At 37.6% G+C, this 22,009-nt stretch overlaps 1 non-coding gene across 1 annotated transcript; it reads left to right on the top strand.

Annotated features, from left to right (window-relative positions):
* Window positions 1-2,169: 2,169 nt before the first annotated feature.
* On the top strand, window positions 2,170-2,276 carry LOC133309552 (small nucleolar RNA R71). Its single transcript, XR_009751341.1, has one exon. It is a non-coding gene; the product is annotated as a small nucleolar RNA R71 (small nucleolar RNA).
* The last annotated feature ends 19,733 nt before the right edge of the window (window positions 2,277-22,009 follow it).

The raw sequence follows: 22,009 nt of genomic DNA, 5'->3' as shown, positions 1-22,009 counted from the left end.
GTGCAGAAGGAAGGATTGATACCCTTGAGATCAGAAAATTGGCAACCAATTGCCAGCTTATTCTTCTTAAGTACTTCAATCAACTTTCCTTCTTCCTCATCAGACAACATTGCATTAATGATTGCTGGATATGTTTGATCATCCCCAAGGAACACATACTTCAAATGTGAAGGTAATTCTTTAAGTTCTACCTTAGGTGCTCCTTTTGGAATGTCATCAATCTTCTTCTCAAGCTCTTCCACTTCTGGCTCTTCTTGGTAATCTTCTGTACCTGTCTCTTCTTCTGATCTTTCTTCATCAACTGGGAATTGTTCTTCTTTATTCACTTCTTCCACAACCTCCTGTATCACATCCAATCTAAAACAATCCCCCACATCAACAGGGTGCTTGATAGTTTCAAATACATCAATTGTGACTGTTTTCTCATCCACCCTTAGCAACAACTTTCCTTGTTCAACATCTATCAAAGATCTTGCAGTTGCTAAAAAGGGTCTTCCTAACAATAGAGGACTTTCTGTATCATCTTCCTCCATGTCAAGAATCACAAAATCCACTGGAAAAATAAACTTGTCTACCTTGACCAAGACATCTTCAACCACACCTTCAGGCCTCTTGATAGATCTATCTGCAAGATGCAGAATAAGATTGGTCTCCTTCAAAGTGTTGATTCCCAAAGCTCTACATACTTTCAACGGCATCAAGTTTATACTGGCTCCCAAATCGTACAATGCCTTTCCCACCTCCACATCTCCTATAGCAATAGAGATACTGAAGCTTCCAGGATCTTTCATTTTTGTTGGAAGCTTCTTCTGGATTAGGGCACTACACTCTGCTGTTAGGGCCACTGTCTCACCATCAGTTAATTTCCTCTTCTTAGTAAGAAGATCCTTCATGAACTTTGCATAGTGAGGCATATTTTCCAGTGCTTCAGAAAATGGTATGTTAATTTGTAAATTTTTGAAGATATCCAGAAATCTTGCATAGTGCTGTTTCTGAATCTCTTGCTTCAACCTTTGAGGGTAGGGAACTCTAGCATAGGGAGATAAAATAACTGGCTGTTCTTTCTTGTCAGCCATCTTCTTCTTTTCCCACTTCATCATCTTTTGTGGGGAAGCATTTTTACCAACTTCTACCTCTCCTTCATTCTTATTGTCCTTCCCTTCCTCTTCTTTCTCAATTCCAACTATAACATCTCTATCAACTACTTCCTTCTCACTTTTCTCATTTCTCATCTTCTCTACTTCATCATCAGAGACTACATCTTCAACCACAACCTCTTCTTCATTCTTTTTATTTTCCACATTCTTTTTCACTGGTTGAAGTACCAACCCACTTCTTGTCATAATTGCTTTACGGTGCTCCTTACGATTCACTAATGTATCACCTGGAAATTTCCCTTGTGGTCTCTCTGATATCTGTCTTGATAATTGACCAATCTGGGTCTCCAAATTTCTTATTGATGCTTCCTGATTTCTGAAAGAAGTTCTGGTCTCTTGCATGAATGCAGTTGTCTCTTCCCTGAATGAATTAGACCACTGGATATAATCCTGAGTTGTCTTAGATAACTGAGCAAACGCTTTCTCCCATGCAGCAGGATCACTTGACTGCTCCTTCATATGTGGTGGTGGAGGATGTAATGGTGGGTTCAATTGATGGTTGGAACTATAGCTGAATCCTGGGTGTTGATTCTTGTTCTTCCATGGTGGCACATAAACATTCCTTCCCTGATTGTTGTAGTTCCTTTGATTATTCTGATCATACCACACTCCATTCACCTCTGCTTGTTCTGGTGATCCCCCATAATCACACTCCTCTGTCGCATGGCCTTTGCCACAGATAGCACATACACTCTTGGTTTCCACAGAAGCTACCTTTTATGAAGAGAGTTGCTTAATAAGGGTATCCAACTGTTGCTGCTGTTGTCTCTGTGTCTGCATCAGCTGATCATTCCTTGCCAACAGAGCATCATACCCATCCAACCTGATGATTCCTGTCCTTCTGTCAGCCACTGGGGCATTATCAAATTCCTGAGATGCCAATGACTCAAAGATATCCAAGGCTTCTTGAGGAGTCTTGGTAGTCAATGATCCACCAGCAGTGGCATGCACCAAGGTTCTAGTGTTAGTGGTCATTCCTTGCAGGAAGATTGCTGCTTGTTGCCATGCCTCAATTCCATGCTGTGGACATTTCCTCAACAAAGTCTTGAATCTCTCCCAAGCCTCATAAATGGATTCTGACTCTTTCTGCTTAAAGCTTGTAATCTCATCCTTCAACTTGGCTCTCTTGGATGCTGAGAAAAACCTCTGCAAGAACTTGGTTTGCAGATCATCCCAAGTTGTTATACTTCCTTGTGGCAATGATTGCAGCCATCTCCTTGCATCATCCGTCAATGAATGAGTGAATAGTCTCAACAGAATTGCATCTCTTGTGACACCATTTATCTTCACAGTATCACTCAACAACAGAAAGTTCTCTATGTGCAAGTAAGGGTCCTCTGCACTGGTTCCAGCAAACTGATCCTTCTGCAACAAATGTATCAAAGCAGGGTTCAATTCAAAGTTGTTGGGCTCCACTGTTAGGCGCACAACACTCCCAATTGGAGGAATCACTGCAGGAGTCATGTACTCTCCCAGTGTCCTCTGTGGTGGTGGTGGTGGTGGTCTGTGATTCTCTGCCATTATCTCTTCCTGATTAACCGTACTGGATTCACCAATTTCTTGCAACTGTCTCCTTTGCCTGGCTGCGCTTTTGTGCTTCCTCAATGTCCTTTGTAATTCTGGATCATACAACAACAAATTCGGATCAAGTGTACCTCGCATATACCAGAATAAAAATTGACCAGAAACTTAACATAAACTAAAATACTGAAAATAAAAGGATTCAATCTCAGAATTCTATGGTATCAGTTAGTGTTGAAAAACAAATTCCCCGGCAACGGCGCCAAAAACTTGTTGGACGTTTAGCAAGTGCACTAGTCGTACAAGTAATAAAATGATGAGTAAAGATCGTTCCCATGAGGAATTGTGTTCAAGCACCAATAAACCATAGAAAACTAATTTGAATCAGATAATAATTTGTAAAAGTCATGAATAATTTGTCACCAGAAAATTGATTGTAAGTAATTTGACACAAAATAAATATGGATTAAGAATTAATAAAACAAGTAGTCAGAAAACAACTTTCCTCCATAATAACCCATGTAAAAACTGATCATATGATGAATTCTTTTCCATGTGATGTTAATCAACCTTTTACTTATCATCAAGATGTAATCCCTTACTACCCTGATAGATACATTAATCAGAAACCCCAATCCCTTTGTGATCTCTTTCTTAATACATGCATGAAATACTAAAGTCTTAAGATTACATCAGAACTCTAGCATCAATCCCTTGAGTACTAGAATTCTGATGTTGAGATTATCAGATACAGAAGTCATATAAACATCCTTGTTCTACACTACTTCCTTGATATAAATAATTAAATCAGAAAATCTCAAATCAACACATGAAAAATACTTCATCATATTAATCAGATCAACATAATATTATCATGGAGTTCTATTGCATTCAGACTACAAAGACTCTACTCAGACATGACTAAGGAATAGACAAGAAAAGAAGAATCAAACTTCATTTCCATGTTGAAGGTCTTCAATCTCCAAACTATTACAAAGAAATCCTAATACAAAAAACTAAAACACTAAGAGAATTTAGAGAGAAGTCAGACTAAAGTTTAAGAGAGAGAGAGAGAGAGAGAGAGAGAATTCCAGATCCTTTACTAAGTGTGAAGGCTTTGCCTTTTATAGTGTTACAATTAAAAACAGAAAACTGATGTGGGCGCTAAAACGTCCATAAGTTACCGTTTTAGCGTCCATGCTTTACGTATGCTCAACTGCTTTTAACTGACAAAAATGCTAAAACGTTAAGGAATGACCGTTTTAGCGTCCAAACTTGGTGGATGCTCAACTGACTCCAACGCTAAAACTCTTGATTTGGACGTTTTAGCGGTGGAGACCAGAGTCCTTTTTCCACTTCAGGGCGCTAAAACGCTTATTGCAGGCCGTTTTAGCGCCCAAGACCAGCAATTTTCCATCTTCTAAGTGCAGCAGCGTGCTAAAACGCTATGTGTGGGCGTTTTAGCGCTCATCACCAGCAAGTTTTGGTCTCTTCCTGTAGCAGGGCGCTAAAACGCTCAGTGTGGACGTTTTAGCGCTCAACACTTAGGCAATTTTTCTCCTCTTGAGCTCCAGAATCTTCTTCCTTCTCCAGTTGCCTTTCAAGCTTGTTTTTCCTACAAGAATCATACAAATTTCCAATAAAGCTCTTGAACTTGTAATTGAGGACATCTTAGGACATTAACCTTGTATTTCATCATTTAATCACACAATTTGATCCTAATTCCTGCTAAAAACCATGATGAACTAAGGGTTCATCACTCAAGAATCAGAAAAAAGCCATATAGAAGAGAAAAATGCTGAGTATCAGCCTAGGGCTTAGTGCCCTTTAGTATTTATAGGCGGTTCATGATTAATCACATTGTATTAGCACTAATAGCTATGCTTATCATTTTAATCTCAAACTTGAGATTCTGAACCTAGTCATTTTTTTAAGATTTTTCATATTTTTATTTTATTTTTCACAGTACTTTGCCGGTACGCGCTTTTACGTAGCCAGTATCAGTTCTGACGCCAGTTCTCATTATTTTAACTTGAAACTTATTATGCCAGTCCTAGATATTATTTTAGTGATATATACATACTTTTCATAATTTTTCGGGATACTTCATTGGTACACATTTATACCGTAAGGCAGATTCGGTATCTACACTTTCGTCAGAAAAGCGACTTTCAACATTATTAATCACTTACCATAATTATTTAAGCCTTCTAATAATTATTAGGGTCAATTATGAAATTATCTCATTAATCTCATAATTAATTAATTAAATTCCAAAATTAACGGTGCGGGTTCTTACATTCACCCCACCTTTTAAGAATTTTGTCCGCAAAATTAGAAACATACCTGTCCCGAAACTCAGGGTATTGCCGGAGAAGCTCGTCCTCTCGCTCCCAAGTACACTCCTCAGGAGTTCTTCCTGTCCATTGCACTTTGACCATCAGAATGATCTTGCTCCTCAGCTTCTTCTCACCACGATCGAGAATCTTGAGTGGTCCGACGGGAGTCTTTAGCTTCTCCCGAACCTCCACATCATCCGGTTGCACCACGTGCGAAGGGTCCGCTACATACTTCCGAAGCTAAGACACGTGAAACACGTTGTGGATGTTGGCCAAGATCGGAGGCCCAATGAATCGCGGGCTAAGCTTCCTCACTCTGAGGGCCCGACCAACACCGGTGACAGGTGAAAGTCTCATAAACACGTGCTCACCCTCACTGAACTCCAGTGATTGATGATTGACATCAGAATAGTTGTTCTGGCAATTATGTTCCTGCTTCAGCTTCTCTCTGATCATCTAGATCTGTTGGGTGGTATCTTGGACGAAATCCAAGACAAATATCTCATTATCTCCAACCTCAGACCAGCAAGTAAGAGTCTGACACCTCCTACCACACAGCGCCGCGTAGGGTGCCATGCCTAGGTTAGCATGAAAACTATTGTTGTACTAAAACTCAACCAATGACAGGTACCTATCCCATGCTGAACCCTGCTCCAAATTGCAAGCCCTCAACATGTCCTCCAAGGTCTGGATGGTCCGCTCAGTCTGTCTGTCAGTCTTAGGGTGATAGGTTGTACTCAGTCTCACTTGAGTACCAAAAGCTCTCTGCAGCGCCTCCCAGAATCGAGATGTGGACTTCGGGTCCCTATCGCTGATGATACTCTCGAGCACCTCATGAAGCCTCACAATATCGCGAACATAAAGCCTGGCCAACTGCTCTGTAGTGAAGCTCACCTTCACCGGAAGAAAGTGGGCAGACTTGGTCAATTTGTCCACAATGACCCAGATATAGTCACAACCAGCCTGAGTCTTCGACAATCTCACCACGAAGTCCATGGAAATGCTCTCCCATTTCCATTCCAGAATCTCTAGAGGTTGAAGCTTACCAGACGGCTTCTGGTGTTCAATCTTCACCTTCTGGCATATCAAGCACTTGGACACGCAAACAACAATATCCTTCTTCATGCCCGGCCACCAAAAATTTCTCTTCAAGTCCTGATACATCTTTGTAGCACCGGGGTGGACAGTAAACTGGCCCTTGTGGGCCTCTATCTTCACCTCTTCAGTCAAAGGACCTCGAGGAATCACAATCCTCTTCTGGAATATCAACAATCCATCCTCATTCCAAGACACACCATCTTGGTTTTTCACGTAAACCAGGCATTCTCTTTGTACTTGCGCCTCTTTAATCTTTTCCATGAGCTCAGTCTCAACCCTAACGGTCTCCATTTCGAGAAGTGCACCCCTAAACAAAGAGGTCACCGTCAGATCCCAAAACTTCACAATAACATCATAGTCACCCATCGTCAAATTGGATAGACTCACAGATTTCTGACTCAAAGCACCAGCTACCACATTGGCCTTGCCAGGATGGTACTTCAACTCAAAGTCGTAGTCCTTCAGAAACTCCATCCATCTCCTATGTCTCATGTTCAGCTCCTTTTGATCAAACAGATACTTCAAACTCTTGTGGTCACTGAACACAGCAAACTTCATACCGAACATATAATGCCTCCAAATCTTGAAAGCAAAAACAATAGCAGCCAACTTCAAATCATGAGTCGGGTAATTCTCCTCATGAGGCTTCAACTGCCTCGAAGCATAAGCAATCACTCTGCCCAACTGCATCAGCACACAGCCCAGCCCCTTTTCTGGAGGCGTCACAATATAACTCAATCTCCTCTACAAGATCAGGAAGGACCAACACAGGTGCAGTAGTCAGTCTCTCCTTCAACTCCTGAAAGCAATCCTCACACTCGTGAGTCCACACAAACGGAGTCTCTTTCCGGGTAAGGCGAGTCAATGGTAGAACCATCGTGGAGAATCCCTTAAAGAACCTCCGGTAGTATCCCGCTAAACCCAAGAAGCTCCTCAATTCTGTAACCGTCTTGGGCCTCTCCCAATCCAACACGGCCTCAATCTTGTTGAGACCACTGTAACTCCTTCTGCAGAAATCACATGCCCAAGGAATTTCACTGTCTTGAGCCAAAACTCGCACTTCGAAGGCTTAGCATAAAGCTTTTTCTCCTTCAGCACTTGCAAAACAATCCTCAAGTGCTCCGCATGCTCCTCCTCCGTCTTGGAGTATATCAAAATATCGTCAATGAAGACGATCACAAATTGATCCAAATACGGCTGGAAAATCTGGTTCATGTAATCCATGAATACTGCGGGTGCTTTGGTGAGTCCAAACGGGATCATCAAATACTCATAGTGATTGTATCTCGAACGAAACGCGGTCTTAGGGACATCATCCGGCTTCACCTGAATCTGATGGTATCCGGACCAGAGATCAATCTTCGGGTACACGCAAGCACCCCTGAGCTGATCCAACAAATCATCAATACGAGGAAGGAGATACATGTTCTTGATTGTCACCTTGTTCAGCTGCCTGTAGTCGGTGCACAATGGCATAGTCCCATCTTTCTTCTTTACAAAAATGACCGGTGCTCTCCATGGAGACACACTCGGTCGAATGAAGTCTTTCGCCGAAAGATCCTCAATATGCTTCTTCAGCTCTGCCAACTCTGGTGGAGACAGACGATATGGAGCTAGTGAAATAGGCCCCACACCAGGCAACAAATCAACGGAGAACTCTATCTCCCGCTCTGGCGGAAACTCATGAATCTCCTCAAGAAACACCTCAAGGAATTTATTCACCACAGGAATGCCAGTGATATCCTCCTATGCTCCACTCACCAAACCTCCCAACATGACATATCCAAATGCCCATGCTCTCAAGGCTCTCCTAGCCTGCAACACTGAAATATAAGGCGAGGAACTGGTTATGCAATCACATGGAGACATCACCACTCGCTTTGCACAGCAATCAATCATCACACAGTTCTTGGACAACCAATCCATGCCAAGGATGATCTCCAAATTAGCCATCGGCAATCTTATCAGATCAACCGAAAACTCACGGTCATCCCACTGAAACACGACATCTTGATGTACAGTGGAGGTATCACACTTTTCTCCGATGGCGGTAGTCACCTGCAACGGTGGAGAAAAAACTCAAATCAACAAATGAAATTGACGATTTCAAGAATTGATTCTCACGGTTTCAGAAAAAAAAAAAACACAGCCCTATGGTGAGAGAGATGACAACTTATGAAAAAGCATTTTTAGGAACAATTTTCGTCACACTCAAGGAACACGAGAATCGCTTCACTCGAATGGTAGGTCCGTTTTTTCGATATTTTTATGGGAGAGAGAGAGAGAGAGAGAGAGAGAGTTCATCTATAAGAAGTTTCGGGCTTTTTGACCGTAGCAATGCCTTTTTAGAAATATTTCACCGGCAGTTCTTTCATCAAACGTAGTATCTCACTAATGTAGATGTGCATCAGGTGGCTACGCGTATAGTTGTGCACCTGATACATATGTGTATTACGTGACAAATGGACTAAACGCACACCTAATACTCATGTGTGTAGACACGTACATGGTACTGATGTGTCTAGACGCACACTTGGTACTCATATGTCTAAAGGCATATATGTGTATCTCAATAGCCACCTATACGTGTTTTCTCGCATTAGTCCAGTAATACATTTAATCAAAGAACTAAATTGGTGAAATATTTCGAAAAACACCTTTGTTAGGTCAAGAAGCTGAAGTTTCAGGACGGTGGTGAAGGATTGTGAAGAGCATAGATACTTTCTGTGTTAAAGCTTACTGAAGTTATCTAATGCGGCCAGATTTATATTGGTAATGATGAGCCCAAGGATCATGAATCCATAAATCCCATCGTACAGTTAAATTCATAAAAAGTGGGAACATGATTGGTAAGGTGAACGTGTCTGCAAATAGCAAAAACTTAAAACTGAAATTTGTTTTAGTTCTCAACTTGTTTTTATGCAAAATACCAGAATCTCCCTTAGCCTATTATCATTGATTTTAGAATAGCCATGGACTTATTTTATACCACATCTATCATAAAATATACTTACATGTATTTATGATACAAGATGGAGCATGTAACAGCCCGTTACGTGTCGGTCGTGTTTTTATTGCATATGGTATTAAGCGCAGTTACAATCACGGTAATTGAGATAATTAAATTACGGATAAACTTTTTCTTTTATTACATCCCTATCTTTAAACATTAACCATTTCCATAATCAATGAAAAACAACACCTTAATTGTAAATGCAAAACTCACGGAAGTATAAAACTTATTTATTATAACCCCTCCGAGCAATACCATTAACTCTAGGTTATAAAATGACTCATTTTCAAAATATGCGCAGTAGGAATCGATTCCCTACTTCAAAGAATCGATTCCCAGTAGCTACAGTAACAGACAATAGCTTCATTTTGGATACCCTGTTTTTAGGAATCGATTCACATCATAAGGAATCGATTCCCAGCCTTCTCAGTGGCTGAATTTTACGTCCCCTGATTCAGGGAAACGATTCCCTTACTGTGAAATCATATTTTTACAGCTTTTTGACTCCAAAGGGAATCAAGTAACTCACTCCTAACACTTTAAAAATTAATATAACACATGTACAAGTACTAATGTAGGCTATAGACCCTTCCATTATGCATAATCATTAATCCATGCATCAATTACAATAGTCCTCAATTCCAAAGCCATTTAAACATCAAATGGTCTCTTTACATCACAACACTCCAAATGCCTCCAAACACAAAATATATGGCCATGGACAAGTCCCATGCTCACCAAAATACAAATATAAACAATAGGCATGAAATGTGAATCAATTACAAAAGACTTAGAATCTAATCATGAACACCCAAAAGCATAGCAATATCAACATGCAATATGTTCATGATCAAAGTCCAAAATGCTAACGACTATGCTATGTGCATCAAAGGTAATCCCCCAAAATGTTATGCTCTCCATATGAACATCATGCTCAACTTCTCCACTAAGCGGGTTTCTTTCCCGAAGGTTCTCCATGCTCACCATAACCTGAAATGATGTCCCCAAACGAGGGGTGAGATATAAAAATATATCTCAGTAAACCAATGGTACTAGAGGATCACTCCACCCCTTGGCTCACTCAATGTGCATACAATGATCATCATATAAAATGCATAACATATAAAATCACATCACACTGAGCTCACATCCAAGAACATCCACATAAGGATTCCGTTCAAGGACCCCATCATATAACTCCCGGGAAGCTTCCTGGTGCCTCTCCCATGGATGAGACGACCCCATGGCAAAACCCAACTAGAACTTCTCACGAGATCTATCCAGCGGAAGTCCCACGTTAAGATGATCCTGGTACCGCTCCCAGAGTCGGCCCCACGGAAAAACCCGACCGGAATCCCCCAAAGGGATATCTCCAGCGAAAGTCCGAACCACACATATCTACTGGCCCGAGATCACAGATATATCTCACAACATTCTCCAAGCATGTCACACAATCATGGCAATAATGCATGAACATACATTTCATACAAAATCAAAGAGCATCGAATCCAACCACTACCTTCCACTAGGTGTGGCAGAACACACAAGGGAATAAACCCAAGTACCAAGACTTTACCTCAACTTCGAAGACAATGCTCCTCAACGTAAGCTCCAAGCTTATTCACCTCTTTCGAGTCCGTGAGAGGGAATCTATAATGATCAAACAACAATGATCATCAATACAATTTCAAGGCAATTATTTCACTTTCAAAATACTAATACCCAAACCTATTCACTTAGGCCAAATGACTATTTACACTTATTTTTCCTTAAACTTCATTATAAGTCAAATTTCCACACACACATATATATGCAATACTCTTCCATCCCAATCCACAACACCACACCAACCTACTATCCATACAAACACTATGCACAATCATACAACATCCAATATACCAGTTTACATCATCAAACCATACATGACCTCAATAGGTCGAATTCTTCATGCTAGGGTCCCAAAAGTTTTTCAATCCATTCCAATATTTCTACACATTATACAATCTTATAATTCACTCATACAATTATTCCACAACTCAATTACACAATCCTATCATCATGCCATTTCACAAAGTATTGAAATTCCAACACTTTCCAACCATAAATTTCACTAAGTTATAATTTTACAAATCACCATAATTTTTATTGCATCAATAATCATCATTTTTCATTCTAAGCATTTAATTTCAAAGGAGACATACCATTTAATGCACCTAACTATCACAACTCAACACACATAACCAAAAACCCTCACTATTTTATGATCTCATGGAAAACTCATTGAGAGTGTGAAAACTTACCACCAATAGCTTCCTAGGGTCCAAGGGAATAATCTCCAACCAATGGACCAAGCCAAGAAAACACCAAAAACCCTCCAAAGCACCAAATTTGTGTGGCTGATTTTGCGGTATAACTCCTCACACAATGATCCCCACAAGGTGCACTCTACATGAAAGTGACTCACAATCTCAAGGGGAACAACTTTGTAATTGGGAGTTTCTCTCAAAAATGTCTAGAAAAAAAGTTAAAATTTCAAAAGCTCAAAATCTCTTCGAATAGTGAAGAGCTCGACGGATGAAGAAGAAGGAGGAGAGAGAAGATTCTGAAATTGTGTCTCACTTTGTCCATTTGTCACTTAAATCACTTAAGTGGGTCCCACACGTCGCTTAACTTTCTTAAATCATCCAATTTAACCAACAAATTCATAACCTACGTATTTTTCTCGTTCACGTCATATTTTTATTTCCTAGAAATACTGATCATATTTTCACTCTTATCGATACAATTATACCGCAGTATTTTACACTGAAAAATCACTATTCATCAAATGTTCCGAAACTTGCCTATCCACTCGACTTTTCGTCCTGAATCCATTTCCGACATTATTTTTACCATTTGAGGTCTTCTACTCAATTTTTCTTGCCTAGGTTTACGTGTTTGGTAAAGTACTATTTTACCCTTCTTATGCAATTTAACCCTAATCTCAGGATTTTCACTAATTTTACCCTTTAAACCATATTTTCATATATATTAATACATTTAAAAAATACGAGATGTTATATTCACCCCTCCTTTTTGAAATTTTGTCCACAAAATTAAGTTATACCTATCCGCCAACTCAGGATACAGCCGAAGAATCTCATCCTCCTGTTCCCAAGTAGCCTCCTTAGTTGTACGTCCTTCCCACTGAATCTTTAATATATGGATTACTTTGCTTCCTAACCTCTTTTCACTGTGGTCCAGTATTTCAATGGGAGTCTTCAGGTTCTCCCAAATTTCAATATCATTTGGTATCACCATATATGATCATTCGGAACGTAACGTAGCAGTTGCGAACTTTCTCTGATTGTTCAATTCATTTTCACTAGTTGGGTTATCTTACCTATAGAGCCCATAATTTCTTTTGGGAGGTGTGCTAACCTAGTTAGCTTATCAACAAATATCCACATAGGATCATACCCTGTCTACATCCAAGACAATTCAATCCATCATTTTCCTAACGTTCAAATGCTTGCCTCATAGGCACATATCACCTTCTGACACATTTCAACCAGAAATTATCTTTAATTGAGTTTTAATCCTGCGAACACTGGAACTTCCACCATTAAATCCTTCTCAGTACTATTTACCATATAATCTTACTTTGTTATACAATCAAGGTTTCTAAACATCTTAGTTCACATTAAATACCATTTCGGTATCTCAACAGTTCATCAGTGCAATTCCACCGATTTTATCATATAGTTTACGCTCATGGTAATTTTAGTCTCAGAGGGAATAATCCCCATTTACGGCCCTTAGCCACAGGTCGTACGTACCTGCATTTCTACCCATGTTCTTAATCTAAACATATCTCAGTAAGACAAGGGGTCCTCAAGAACTCTCCACCCCAAGCTCACTTAGATGTGCAATATAAGTTCAAAAGCATAATATCATCATCATTTTAAAATCGGTGCAATGCAGCATATATCCATGTCATGTGTGTATAATATTCTACTGCAAGAGAAATAAAAGGTAGGACTTACGTACGTCTACAACCCACAGTACTCTTGTACCTCACCAACAGAGTTACCATCTTGTATATCTCCACATACTCAGGGGCTACCGTCTAGGTGGAACACCACATGCATATCATATGGCAGTTGCACTCAACATCAGCTCAATAGCATATCAACATTAATCACATATTTTCATAAAAAAAATCATGCATATAACCACCCCTCCATGAGGTATGGTGGAACCAACAATGGGCAAAACCGAGGACACGAAAGCTTACCTCGCAAGCTAACAATCCCGAGTCAAGAATCCACACCAGCCCAAGGTCACCAAACAACACAATCTTGGTCTGACAAGAATATTATCAATATACGTTATCTTGAAGTTCATTACATTACGACAACGTTTTCTTTTTCATTTCATGCCCTTAGGCTTCTCACAAAGCCATAAGCCTTTATTCTAAGTGATTCTGACTTAGTTACTTATTACAGATGTTCATATTAACCAATCATGGGTTCATAAAACCAATTCAAGCTTCTGTTTGGACAGAACAGATCACTACACAAATTTTTCCAGAATATCCGGATATTTCACAGGAGCATATCAAGATATCAAATCCGGATATCTATATCCGGATATCTCAAACCCAATATCCGGATATCCATATCTGTATATCACAAACCCCATATCCGGATATCAATATCCGGATATTTCGTGATAGAATGCAGTTTTGCATTTCGCGAAGATATCCTTCATAGATTCCATTTTCAACACTTCTACACGTCCAAGAAGGCATTTTTAGACACATTTAGGTCAGTGTTCATGTTGGTTACTTAGTCATCTCATATTACATGCCAAGACTTGATCTTTAACATAGAAACTTCAAAAACAAGGTGAGGAATATATCCAAAGGCCTCAAAACAGAAACAAGGGTGATCTTGGAGCTCTCTGCCCAGCTCCAATGGTCTTTCACAGCAAGGCCATGAAATGAATCCTAAAGATTAGTCTTTTTCTTCACAAAATAGCTTCTTGGAGCATCAACCACCAAGGAAATGGCTCCTACACCACCCAACCAAGAAGAACAATCCTCACACAACTAAACAGAGGCTACAAACTCAGAAATGAAGCACCTCTCTCCCTCACAATGCTAACTCACACCATGCTATGGTGTTTTGGTGAAGAAAACATGAAGAAAGGTGATCCTTTGAAGGTTTCTATGGATTGGGAAGAAGGGTGGAAAGGTGGCAGCACAAAGCTTCAGAAACTTCACGTAGAGAGATGAAGAAACTAACCTAGGTCTTTGTGCCAATCACTATTTATATGTACATCACGTTAATCCGTCGCTATTAGCACTAATAGCTTCGCTAATCATTTTAATCTCAAACTTCATATTCTGAACCTAGCCATTTCTCTAGGATTTATCATATTTTTAATATAATTTTCGCAGCACTTTGCCGGTATGCATTTTACGTAGCCGGTATCAGTTCTGACGTCAGTTGTCATCATTTCGACTCAAAACCTGATATTCTAGTCCTAGGTATTTTTCTAGGAATATTCATGTATTTATTATAATTTTTTCGGATACTTCATCGATATGCATTTATACCGTGAATCAGAATCAGTATCCGCACTTTTCGTTAGAAAAGTGACTTTAAGCGTTATTAAGCCCTTATAACAATTATTTAAGTCTTCCGATATTTATTCGAAATCAATTACAGGTTCTTACATTGGGTGTCATCACCTCCTTCCATGCCTACATATGCTTTGATCATAATGTTGTAGACACAAATATCTGGGTTCTTGATCATGTGAAAAACATTGGTAGCATAGCTGAAAGTACCATAATTGCAAAAGTAGAAAAAGAAAAAGAGACGGGTAATGAGTTGATATTGGTCACTTGTGTGTAAAGTTGGGGACTTTAGAATCTGGTGCGGATTCTTTTGAGCGCTCTCAGGTTCTTGCATTCTTCAATCAATCTAGAGAGAATGTGCCTACTGGATTCCACGGTTCTGAACTCAAGGAGAGTAACCATAATCATTATCATGAATTTACAAAAATAAAGCACAAAAGTAAAACTCCCAACATCACTCTTGAATCAGCCAAAATTGAACCACTGACCCCACAATGAAAGAAGTTCAATATTACGGGTTCAATTTAAATCCATTCCAAAGGATGAATCGAAGTCATTGGACGAGTTCAAAATCTTTGTTAAGAATCCTAGCGTCACATTTTTTTTTTCATGAGATTGGTCCTTTTGATTTAGAACTAATTTTCTTACCAAATGGGAGTTACGATATCAAAAAATTTCATTTGTTATTATTAGTATTTTAATGAGTTTTTTTTCATTGGATCTTAATGAGTTGAAAATTTTTTATCATCTAACCGCCACATCCACCACAGTTGCTAACACGACAAGTAAATCGGTCGTTCCAATTAATAAAGTGATAAGTGAGTATCGTTCCCACGAGGAGTAATTCCAAGTAATAATACTTTGTTTTTATCTAAGTTAGATAATTCAAAAGTGGTTAAGTGGTAATTGTGAAGTAGTGTAAAAGTTGAATTGAAAGCAATTACTAAATTTAAGAAGATACTTAAAAACAAGAAAATAATATGGCAATTGGATTTTGTAAATAATAAGAGAAATGTAGCTAGGGTTCAACTTCCCTCAATGCTCACCTATCACTTGTTGTTAATTCTAAATTATCATTTGTTTTAATGATGACAGTAAGTTCTCTAAATTTGACTAAGTCCTGATGTCTCGAAGCATTCAAGCTCTGTATTCCCCTTAAGATTCCTGATGTCTTAGTGAAACTATAACTGAAATACACATTAAGAATCAGAGCCTAATGATCGCATAAGTTATTAGCCTATGTCTAGGTCAAACAATGTTACGATGAATTAACCTTTCTAGTCTAATCTACCAACATGTATATTGCCATAGATAATTCCTAAATCAATTTATAGGGAGTAAACCCATAAAAAGCATTAAGAAAAGAAAATTCATTCAAATAAAATAAAGAAAGACGCATTAAGAAATTAACAATCAAATAATAGGTTTACATCAAGATCCATCTACCCTAGACTACAAAAGGAACTTGCCTAGCATAGTGCAAGAAACATAAACTAACGATGAAAAACTTTTCATAAGAAAAACTCAATTGGCGATCTCCACGACAAAGGTTTGATCCTTCCTTTGTGTTTTCTTCCTTGAATTGCTCTTTCTTTCTCCCCAAATCTTGCCAAAAACCTCCTCCTCAGCCCTCTTTCATCCTTCTTCTTTTATAAAAAGATGCATGGGCTTTTATTTTCGAAGCGGATCAATGTGTTGCTCGATGAATCGAGCAAACCATCGAGATAAATAATCCAACTTGATGTATTGCTCGATGAATCAAGAAAACCATTGAGATAAATAGTTCAGCTCGATGTTTTGCTCGATGAATCCAGTAAAACATCAAGATAAATTGTCCAGCTCTATGTGTTGCACGATGAATCCAGCAAACCATCAAGCAGACATGAAAAATTAACTATTTTTCAGCGAGACGCAACGTGAAATCACTCATTGGCTTCCACTTGGCTTGTGTCTTGACTTCCTCTGGCTTCCTTGATCAATCAATGCTTTGATTTAACAATTTAAACCTAAAATCGATATAATTTTAAATCAGAATCATATTAAACTTGAAAACTAGAAAAGTCTTTTGCATCTTACAATATTTACCATGTCTTTGACTACTTTTAACATTATTTAGCATATTTTTATCCTAAAGACATGGTATAATTGACACTTAACAAATTATTCCCGACTTTAATCATTGATGTCCCCAGTAATAGACTAATTTAAGAACGATGAAAAATGCAAAATTGTGGAACTTGTGCTCAATGGATCGTCAATAAAAGAACTAAGAGTGACTCAATCCATCAGTGATCAAACTTAATAAAAACATCTAAACCATAAGAGCAAGCATCCAATCAAGCAAGTTCCAAAAGCAGACAAGTCATAGAACTACAGCCAGAGATCTATCAATGAAGTATAGAGAACTGAATCTAAACACACCCCTCACTAGAAATATAAATTTACTCATCACTCAAGTGTTTAAGGGGTAAGTGTATCACTCAAAGCTTCACTGAATCAATACTACCATAGCCTTGGTTATAGTCTCACTCTCTACAGTCTAATAGCATGCACAGAAGATTAAGAGTTCTTTATACAGGTTGTAATGGGGCTTGGCTAAAGAGAGGATAGATAAGGAGATAAATGGCCAAAGCATTGGAATACAAAAAGATCATGGTAAAGTGTAAACAAATTTGACATACAATCCTTTACTCCTTTTTCTTTTTTTCATTTTTTTCAGCATGAAATCAACAGTGCATGAAATCAACCATCTCAAGGAAAAACGAAACATGTTCCAAAGTATTTTCAATGATGAAGTGCACACCAAAAGAAAAATATAATTTGTTTAGGCTCAAAACATCACGACTATGAGTGCATGATTCAACTAACTATACTCTCTCTTAATCACTCAAACTGTAATCCTAGTATTCCTTCTAACTCTTAGACTTACTCAATCAATGCTCGTTTGCAAATTAAAACATAGTATAAGACATCACACTATGAATAATGTTTACCGAATAACTCCCTATTAATTTTCCATTGGCACAATCCTAGTTCTGAACAACAAATCAATCACAAAGAAAGAAAGAACAATGCAAAGAACGGTCGACAAAAACTTCCCTGAAAAATCTGCATTAAGCACTCAACAGCTCTCATTACTGCTACTATGGTATATGGTGGTGCTCCCCATTCCTAGATTTAGAATTTTGTTGTCCTCAGCAACAACTGCAAACTAGCAAAAATGAGCACTTAACAATAATAATACTCAGTATTAACATCATTGTTAAGCCCACTACAAGGTGGGCAAAACTGTCAAGTGACCATTACCATGGACATTACAAAATAAAATAAAATGAGATGAAATAAAAACAAAAAGAACGAAAAACAAAGCTAAACTAGCATCCTTATCAATCACTATACTCTGGGTTCCCAAAATATGGCGAGATAAAACAGACCAAGCATAACCATTCCTAGATTTATCCAAAATCATATCTTAAGCAAAATCAACAATATAATAGTAATCCAACAATCAATTCACTATCAAACAGTGTTTGCAACCATCAGTAGTCGCATATCATCAATAAATTTTCAAACATTAACAACAATAAAGAAAAAAATTCCCAAATTTATCAAAAAATATAACACCTCTCATAATTAAAAATGCATTATTAATGATTAAATTGAGGATTTAAGGGTTTATTTGTGAAAATCATGAATTTCGGGTAAAATACACTCGAAGGGCAAAATGGTAATTTGAAAATTACTGAACCCTAAAATTATGAAATGATATAATTATTATTTGGTGAAAATAATGTTGGATTTGGATTCATAATGAAATTTGGAAATGGATAGGCACTTTTCTGGAAAATTGATGAATAATGATTTTTAGCAGATGAAAAATCGCATTATAATTTTACTAAGAGACTCAAAAATTATATTAATATTCTGGGAGAGGGTATATGTTGAAAGAAGTGTATATAACCAAGAGAAATAATTATTTTAATTATTTGAGGAGTTTTGATGTTTTTGAAAAAATACAGTTAGTTTGTGAATAGGGGCAAAAATAAAATTATGCAAAAATTGCTCGAATCTTGTAGACACTGTATTTTGACATGATTAAACTATAATTGTGTATCTAGAATTTATGAAAATATCTAAGTCTTGAAATTAATTGAGATTTCAAGAAGATTAATTAAATAAATTGAATTTAGATAATTTCTAAACTTTTCCAAAAACTCAAATAAAGTGGCTAGGCTTATTAAATCATGAAATCAGCCATTTAAGCTTGTCTTCTTCCTCCCTTATGCTTGTCTTGGCAGAACCTTTATTGGAGACAAAGCTTGATTTGCAACTTTTCATTTTTACACCGAATCAAGAGAGTTACAACATGAAAAATACCCGGAATCTCTTGGCGATCAGAAATCCTAAAAGAATTCCTTGAGAAAGTGAGTGTGTGAGGAGATCTGTGAGCTTGAAGGTGGTGGTTTTGTGAGGTGAGATTAGCCGTTGTTGGTGATTTTTATTGATTTGAAGCTTGTATATTGATCTCTGGAAGCCTAGGAACCCATTAGTGATAAGAATTCTCAATTTCACTAGTATTTCTTATGGATCAAAATTTTATACATAATATGATGTGTATGTTGGTGGGTATGATTAGAAAGGTTTTATGGCTATGTTTCTTTGGAATTTATTGTTTGTATGGATAAATAATCAGTAGAAATGCAATAAAAATTTAAGTGATTTTGGTGCCAAGGATGAAAAATTGAGGATTTATGAAGGAAGTCTTTGATGGATGATGTAATTGATTGGTGGCTATTTGAATCATAAATTGTGAAGTTTAAAAAGAGTTTTAAGCTTGTGAATTGTTGAAAAATCCCTTTGGTTTCATTATGTACATCTTCGGCCATATTGAAAAAATTAAGGGAAAGTGATGTAAATTGTGTTGTGGCTTGATGAAAGGTGTGCGGATGTTTGGTGATTTGGTTATTAAGGTTATTCAAGTGATGGTATTGGTTTGTTGAAATTAAAACACAATTGGGCACACTTTGAGTTTTAATGGCCGTCAGCTAGGATTTTCCTAAGAATTGTTGTTTATATTTGCTTGTGTATTCTCAAGCATGTGATTGATCGTATTTTTGTATGATCATTGTAGGTTGCTTTCCTTGGATCCGTTTATAGAGGATTGGGCTTGTGGAACTTTTTACAGGTAAACTTTTGTGTCTTGGGGCTAGTCCATTTGTGTGCTCCGCCATGTCCTTTGGGAATGGTTGGATTTGTTATCTTTGATAATGTGTGATAGAGTATGATCATGCATTTTTACTGGATGAATGACTTGTATTTTGGTATGTTTTTCGGTATCTATATTTGTATCTCTGACCAGTAGGTAGGTATTGTGGACTTCCACTGGAAAGGACTCTAGTTAGGGAGTTTCGGTTGGCGCGGTGCCTTAGAATTGTTTATGTTCTAGGAATGTCTTGGGAGTTATATGACGGGATCCTTGAATCATGGTTCTTGGATGTTTTCCCGGTGATTATTGTGAGTGACGGTATCCTTGAATCATAGTTCTTGGATGTTCCCTTGCGATTATTGTGAGTGACAGGATGCTTGAATCATAGTTCTTGGATGTTTTCCTTGTGATTATTATGAGTGACAGGATCCTTAAACCATAGTTCTAAGATGTTTTCCCGATGATAGTCGTAATTGGGATCCTTGAGTAGTAGTTCTTGGATGTTTGCCAAGTGATTGATGTGATTTTGTGTGTTGTACTTTTCATATGATTATCATTGCATGCACATTGAGTGAGCCATTGGTAGAATGACCCTCCAGGACCTTTGATTTACTGAGGTATATTCATATATCTCACCCCACGTTATGGGGCACATTTCAGGTGTTCCTGAGTCATCTAGAGGAGCACAGGGCGAGAGGCCTGCTTAGAGATTTGACATGACATAGTAATGCATGCAGATTTGACATGAATAGTAATGCACATAGTAGTATGCATTTTGTACTATTGACTTAGGGTATTGACATTGTCCTTGCATGATGTAGTATACCATGTATAGGGTTGTTCATGCTTTTGTATCTAAGTCATATGATTATTACATTGATGATGTAATAGTTAATTTGATAGTTAATGTAAACATAATTGTATCAATGGAGAACTTTGTATATCTAAATATTGATGTATGTGATGGAAGGGCCTAAATCCTATTGTAGTTATTGATGTTCTTAAATTATAACGAATGATAAAGAGACATAACATGAATTGATGGATATTGTGGGTTATAAGTGCACCAAGGTATGTTGATCCTTTGGATGCCACCCTTTTGATCAATTAGGTACTCTTGTTAAGTATTGGAACATACTTGTAAAAAGTGGGGAAAAGTTATAAAAACAAAGGAGACTATGTCGAAATTTCTAGAAAAATAGTGAGATTTTTCATAATGCATATTTTGTTACACTTATTTATTACTCTTGGTTAGTATTTTTAGGATTTATTTGAGTTATATAAAGATCTTTTGGGTCAAATTAGAATTCTAGATTTTAATTGGGTTTAATTGATTTTTATCAGAATTTCTTAGATTTACACTACTTTCGTATTTTGTCTATATCTCACTCGGCAGATGTCCAATTGACTCCATTCTTGTTGTGTTTTGTAGCTAACAGGAGGGGATACAATCGCTATTTCAGCAACTGAAGCCCAATTCGGAAACAAAGATGTTCGAAACCTGAGCCCAAGGTGGACGTATTTTGATGGAAATTTATTTTGACGTTTGGACTTGTAAATTAAATTAGAACCCAATGTGTTTAAGGCCCAAAGGAATTGTTTTAGTTCTGATTCTGTTTATTTTATTATTGTGGGCCAAAATTAGTTGAAACCTAACCCGATTTTGATATGGGTTAAAAGGGTTCGTTTAGGAAACTTGTAGGCATTCTTCGTTTTGGTGTTTGTACATTTGACGGCATTTCTCTAAATGATCAATCTACATTTTTTTGTTCTTCATCTCTTCTTCTTCTTCTTCTTCTTTTTTTTAATTTTTAATTATGTTTACCTTAGCCATGCGAGGCTAAGAACCTTTAATCAACCTAAGGGTAATGGATTCCATGGAAGAGTCTAGAGGATCTGAACCTTTCCTTTAAATCATATTCTTTTCTCTTCCAAACTTAGATTAATATCATTCGATTGTGGATATTCAATCTGAGATTCGTGATTGCGATTATGAAAAGAGAGTAGTCATCAGATTTTATGATTAGATTGATTAATCCTATGACCTTA

Source organism: Gastrolobium bilobum, unplaced genomic scaffold (genome assembly GCF_033153095.1).
Source record: "Gastrolobium bilobum isolate Gb01-03AN ecotype WA unplaced genomic scaffold, APGP_CSIRO_Gbil_v1 utg58616, whole genome shotgun sequence".
In the NCBI taxonomy this organism is placed as follows: Eukaryota; Viridiplantae; Streptophyta; class Magnoliopsida; order Fabales; family Fabaceae; genus Gastrolobium; species Gastrolobium bilobum.
The sequence above is the reverse complement of the archived record's forward strand: the minus strand, read 5'-3'. Positions and strand labels throughout refer to the sequence as shown.